The 6,905-nt window shown below is 43.8% G+C and overlaps 1 pseudogene; it reads left to right on the plus strand.

Moving 5' to 3' along the window:
* The first annotated feature begins 683 nt into the window (after positions 1 to 683).
* LOC123809922 lies at positions 684 to 6,431 on the plus strand (annotated as a pseudogene).
* Positions 6,432 to 6,905: the final 474 nt, after the last annotated feature.

Here is a 6,905-nt window from a genome sequence, read left to right on the forward strand (position 1 = left end):
CCTGGACAAGATTCTTCACTTCTCTAAGCTTCGTGAAGGAATAAGTAATGTAGAAAAGAACTCCTACACTGCTGCTGTGTGCATTCAACGAGACGACAGGCAGACAGCACTTAGCACAGAGCCTGACATACCATCAGGATTTAAAGTTTAGTTGAGATTGATGAACCACCAACAGGACATGAGTCTCAAGAATCTTTCCAGGAATGAGTAGCTACCCTTCCCCTTTTTTCACACTGCCTCACTGTCAACAATCCTGGGCAATCTGGAGTAAAAAGGCAGACCATTCCCTGTATTGCACAACCTGGTAGGTTTCACACATCAAACCTACAACCTTGACCTTATTATTATCATCCCAACCTAACCAACACTCTTGATGAGACATCACCCCAAAGTGTCAGCATGTGTGAGGAATGCAGTTACATTGGTATGTGCAGTCAGTTTGGGTCACTGAAAAACTGGATCTTTTCTGTAAATTCTGCTAGGTTTATGTTTCTGTCTATGACTTCAGATTAGTTTAGATTACTTCGATTAGTCTTTGGGTTGACCTCAATTTCCTCATCTTTAAAATGAGAATTGGCAGGCTGTAAAGGTTAATGGTGGGATGGATGTAAAGCGCTCAGCACGGGGGCTGGCACATACTAAGTGCACAAGCAATGGTAGCCAATTATTAAATATGAGCATACATGGAGACATACGACACAGAAAAGGAAATCGTGATATCAGTGAGCTGAACTGACTTTATCATCACCACCTCCAGAAATAAACCCGGGTTTCCTTACATTGAGATTTTTACTCATTAGTGTAAAAAATAAGTTTCTAGCATCCAAAACATTTATAACTCACAAAATTAAAAGCCCCAACAATGTGAGGCTCAATTCTCTGTCGTTACAAGTTGACAAGCAGCATTATTCCGCATACCCCAACACCCCCTCCAATAAGGGTTATTGTTGGGAGGGAGATGGACTAAGGTGTCTTAAAAATTCACTTCCTACTGTAAGACTCTGACTTTGAGTTAAAATCTGCTGTAGAGTAAGAACCAAAGAATCACTCTAGCCTCCCAGAAGCCCCTCCTGTCAGCTTGACCTCAGGAGACTAGATTATAAGAAGAGAAGGCAGTGTTCTACAGCGTTGCAAGGATCAGGGGTATCGGGACAGGGAAGGCTCAGTTGGCCAGAGACCAAAACACAGAATGCTGGGCTATTTCACTCAGCTCCTAGAAACCAAAGGCAGATCTAACCAACAATCAATCAATATTTATCAGATCCAGGACTATGAAAAGCTTCAGAGATGGTCCCAGAATCAAGACTGAGACGCGAATGAAATGGGCTGTGAGATTATTAAGGGTGACAGTGACCATGAACCTTCCTTTTTACCTTAGGAGCTGGGCTGCCAGCGCTGGGTCTCATTCAGAGACATCATTCTCCAGCCCCTTTTCTAGACAGTGAGGGAGGGGCATGCTTGGAAAAGCCACAGCATTTAATTCTGGAGACAGTTACCGCCTGAGGCTCGTGATGGTATTCACAAACCTGGTTCTTTTTACAAAATATTCACTCTAGGAGCCCCCGGAGTGATTATTTTTAAAGTTTGTACTTGAGCTCTTAGAAGACAAGTACATTAAAGCTAAATAAATTAAAACATCTGAAAAATACTAGTCCTTCCCAAATAATTTTAAAATATATTATTATTTTTAAAGCTATGCTCTGTTTCCTTACAGACGAAGGTTAACTTTGTCCCCAGTGAAAAGCTTTTTTTATGCCTTTAGTCCCAAGTTGTCAGGCTGCCTACAAAAGCTGCAATAAAGCAATTAGAAGCCACAGAGTAAACAAAATGTGTTCCGTAGAATGGCAGGCGCAGCAAGCAGATCAGAAACATTCACACACTGTCAGAATGTTTCCTGGCTTTTCTCTGTTTTGTTCATTTATACTAACGTGTGGACAAGAGGGCTGAAAACATTTTGCTAAGAATGAAACCCTGAGATTTATACCTAATTTCTAAGCTTATCCTGGGGAAAGAGGCCACAATCTGTTTTCAGGCGAGTGTAAACCACTTGCAATTCCCTTTGAAAAACAACGTCCAATCTTCCCTTAAATTGAGATGCCAGAGCAACTAGATTGTGATTTAAATCGGCGGACGAAATTAGTGCAGGTACGCGGGGGCGGGAGGAGAGACAGAGCCGACACTGGTAAATAGCCTATGAATTCAAAATGTCGAGTCTTCCTCCGGCCCCAGCCAATTTTGACTTCCAACAAATTAGAGAAATAAATTGGCAGCTCACCGACAATTCACTGGTAAACAAACATTTTTCACCAGTTACTTCATGACCATAAAGGACTGGGGTGGAACAATAACTCTTAAGAGTTCACAATAAACGTTGGCAGAGCTCTAATGAAAAACAAGAATCTTCACCTAATTCCGACAATTTGCCATAGTAATGGAAAACTTCGTGTTGTTAATACTAGTGTGGCCTGAGGGGGAGGTAGAAACTTGGCTGGGGACAAACTCACAACAGCAGCTAAAGTGTTGCATCTCCTGGTTAAGCCCAAAGAGATTCAGGATTTTCAGGTTTCAGGTAGGGTCCAAAAAGCACAAACACGGACCGATACCAAGGACAGGCTCGGTCAAACACCTTCAGTTGCAGCAGAAATGAATGGACCATCCTGGTTGGACAGGGCTCTCTGCCGGCCAAGATTTCTTTGTCCTCTGGATGAAGAGGTACATTTGTTGGTTCTTATTACAAACTGAAGGAAGGGTTTGACCTCCTTATTTCCATAAAACTCAGTACACCTGGGGATAGTCGTAACTCCAGATCCTTCCACTCTTCTCTTCGGGTTCTGTGCCTGTGAAAATCTCTGCTGGCAGAGGATTGAGGGGTTGGGAGGGGATCATTTTGATGGGAAGAGTTTCTATCCCACAGAGGTGCCTTCATCTCAGCTAATACGTCCCACTGAAACCAGACCTATCTCTCCACGCCAAAGGCACTTCAGGACTCAAGCCCAAGGTGGCATCTATTTAGTCCAAAACTTTGCCATTGATAAAGCATACAATCTGCCTAGCAGGGTTTGCGTGGGTCTGTCCCCACACCACTACCCGCCCTGTCCTGGGAAAGGCATAGATCGCAGATGAGGGGACACAGCAAGACAAGAGAGCCTTCTACAGAATTATTTGTGCAAAGGTTCAAGTAGGGATAAGGGGTGTGTGCCAGGGAGGGTGATTTTACACCAAATCTACCATCCTAGCATTAAATTCTGTCCAAGTGGGCTTTTGTCAAAAATTATACCAAATGCTGGGAAGTGATACTCAACTGAAACTGAAGTGGTTCTCCTTTACAGAAGGGTTTCAAATGCACCATTTTTTTTATGGGAGAGGTAGGTCCAGAGGTGGTGATGTGGGTTTTTAAAAGACAGAGCAGACACAAATGTGCCGATCTGACACTATCAGTGACATCTCATCCCAGATGGCGAGGGAAGGAGACACCAGGATTTCAGGCACCTCGAAACATGCCAACAGAATATGAAGACATTGGAGGGGGGAAACCCCAATGAAACAAGAATCCTTCACTTGCACCATTTAAAAGGCATGTAGGTCTAAAAGCAACGTAAGGAACAATTTTAAGAATAATGAGCATCTAAACCTCAGAATAATATGAACGTCCAAATGCAGAGAATGGGGATGCTGACTAAATGCGAATCTGTGCAGAGACTTTATTCCAGGGCACGAGGCTGAGCTGAGGCAATGTACACAAGTGGGGTGTAAAGTCAATGGGATTACATTTTCCTAATTATTTTCTGCTTGAGCTTTACAGCACATACACAGAATGAGATCAGCCGGGACTTGCCTCTCTAACAAATCACTCGGATTTAAACATTGCTCAAATAAACAAAGGGGGTGGGGGAGAGGCACAAGGCTGGGAAAAGACAGAGAAGGGCTTCTTCAATCACAGTTGCAAGGAACAAAAACCTGGAGGGGGAAGAGAGTTGTTGGACCGCCACCAAATCTCCCCCACTGGAGACAAGAGCCCATCTGCTGAGCTCGGCAACTTCGCTTTAACTACCATTCAGCTCACATCTCTGCAGAGATCTGTCTGCAGAACTGGCAGATGGACCCCTGCTTCCCCAAGTCGCTGTGTTATTTGTTTAATAAATTTAATTAATATCCACACTGCACTGGATTGCTCTCAGAAAAGGAGCTGAAGTGCTCTCTTTCCCCAATAGCTACATGATGAGTGATTTCCCAGCAAATAGCAGATACCGGTGCCCCAGGGCCACTGAAAAAATTAAAAGTAGCATGTGCTTACATTACTTTGCATGTGTTAATTTTTTGCAGTACACTAATATATTTTTGATGGGTATTCTGATTTCATGAAGCTGTGCAGTTCTATAAGAAGCAGATTACCTCTCCTTTCTGATCAGTTGTATTCGCTGGAATGTTTTTTAAAAAGCTAATTTAACCACATATTTAACATTTTTATCTATGTTCCCCAAATGGTGGGTCACGAATGGTAAGGAGGTTCCCTATGGCAAACAACTAGCTCCACAACTGACCCGTCACCAACATGGGGAACAGAGAGGGTCTTAGACAAAATCAAGGCATCGTCAACATGGTCCGCCTTCCTTACATGGGGCGCCGACCTGTTTGGTGACGGAGTCCCTGCAACCAGCAAGTATGAATTAAATCAGCGTTTTCCTTGCCTTGTTATCCAATGGCATCCGGTCTTTCTTGGCAGCACAGTTCACCTTCGCCTAGATTTCTCATAGTGTGGTGCAAGACTGAATAGCCCTTTGGGGATGCAGAACTCTGGAAAATATTATGTCAAAGGAGACTGAAGGGGGGCTGCCGCCGAGACCGTGGCCTCTGGTAGCACGGCCTTACTGCCGCCCACCTCCTGTCGTGCTCCTCCCTCTCGCAACAGAATGTATTTTGGCATTGTTCCTATACGAGGGGGGGCACACAAAAAAACCATGGAGTTTATTTATAAAAAATTGTGTATTTATTTTTACATGTTTACACTTCAGGCGCCTTTGAAGTACACTCCATTTGATGTGATACACCTATGGAGATGTTTTTTCCACTGCTCAAAACAGTTTTTGAACTCATCAGTTTTGAGGCCTTTTAGTGCTGCTGCCACTTTTGTCCTCATCGGTAAAATGTTTCCCTTTGAGGACTTTTTTTGTCCGGGGGCGAGGGGGGGTGGGGGCAAAAAAGTTGCACCAGGCAAGATCAGGTGAATAAGGAGGGTGGGGCACGAGGGTCATGCTGTTTTTGGCCAAAAATTGCTGAACATTCAGCACGGTGTGGTCAGGTGCACTTGTAAGTCACCCATCGTGAAATGGGCAACTGCGTTAAAAGAGTCTTCAGAAAAAATTCACTGAAGCCAAACACAACAATGCAGCTAGTACACTGATACAGATGGGTTCCAAAACACTCACCTAGAGGGGTTTAAGCCTGTACTACAAGGGGCGCACCCTCCAGAAGATAATTCCAAGTTTTGGGGGGTTCCCCCTCATAAAGCTTCCTAGAAACTTCCAGTAGAGCAGGAAGCTAAAAATACAATGAATATTTGTCAGGGTTTCACTGGTGAGCAGGGCACCTTTCCCCACCAGCAGGCATTGGAATACGGCACCAAACTTGTTGGCTGAAACACTCCAAGGGAAGGAGGCAAGAGGCATCTGGGCTTACCAATCTTTAACACTGTAAAGGAAACCAAAGAACAGACAGGAGCAACAGCTTCTGCTACTTACATCCCTCTTCCTTTTGCTGCTTTTGCCTTTAATGAAGCTGTTGAGACAGAAGTGCCCTCGGTCCTATGCATTACTGAAGGTATCCCACAGCAGGACATAGTACGGGTCACGCACAAACTACTGTACCAGGGAAAGATAAGCTGATCATGCCAAAATGCCCTAGAGCCATCCATCCTGGAGAATGTAAAATTGGTGTCACGCCTGGCCATATTCACAAGAAAGGGAAAACAGGTATTATATCCGGATCTGGCACCCTGACTTACAAAGCAATTTACCAGATGACACAAGTGGGATTGGCAGTCTGTGTGCACTGGCATCGGAGGTGATCCTTTTAATGGGACAGATTTTATTGACTACCTTGAAGCCTTTCAGAATGATCCAGCCATAGAAGGCATCCTATTGATTGGCGGAATTGGTGGTAATGGAGAAGAAAATGCTGCAGACTTACTGAGGCAACATAATTCAAGTCCCAAGGCCAAGCTCCTGGTGTCCTTCATTGCTGATTTAAGGACTCCTCCTGGCAGAAGAACCAGAAGAACAGGTCATGCAGAAGCAATTATTGCTGGAGGGAAAGGTGGAGCTAAAGAGAAGACTCCACCCTTCCAAGTGAGAGCAAGAGTTGTGGTCTGCATGTTTCCTGTGCAGCTGGGAGCCACCATCTAAAAGGAGCTTGGAAAGAAGGAGATGCTCTGAAAGAAAGAACAAAAAGCCTATGGAATGAATCACTGTAGAAATGTGAACCAATCCAGTGCGGTCACCAGTCATGGTGCTTCCAGTACAGCAGGAAGCCAAAATAAGGTTTAGAAAATTCTGCATGGAGGTGTTTTCACCTCATTTTTTAACAAAGACAGCCAAACAAGTCTACCATTTGATTTAGGGGGAAAAAAGCAAGAAAAAGGTTAACGGGGTTTCTTCACTACAGCACTTCTTAGGGCCTTAATGTGCTAACAGGCACTGTGAAAACAGTCGTTCTTCACTATGTCACAGTTCACGTATGGCAGCTTCACCGTATGGCAGGTTTTTTAAAAAATATTCATCTAATTCTGTATTGCAGAGTTAAAATATATAAAAATAATGGATTTTCGCTATATCACGGGATTTTGTGGTGTATAGGTATTTATATAACATTTGTGATTTTAATTATTTTGGCCTAAAAATTTAAAACAA

The sequence above is a fragment of the Phyllostomus hastatus genome, unplaced genomic scaffold (assembly GCF_019186645.2).
Source record: "Phyllostomus hastatus isolate PE091 unplaced genomic scaffold, TTU_PhHast_1.1 phas_scaffold_585, whole genome shotgun sequence".
Taxonomy (NCBI): domain Eukaryota; kingdom Metazoa; phylum Chordata; class Mammalia; order Chiroptera; family Phyllostomidae; genus Phyllostomus; species Phyllostomus hastatus.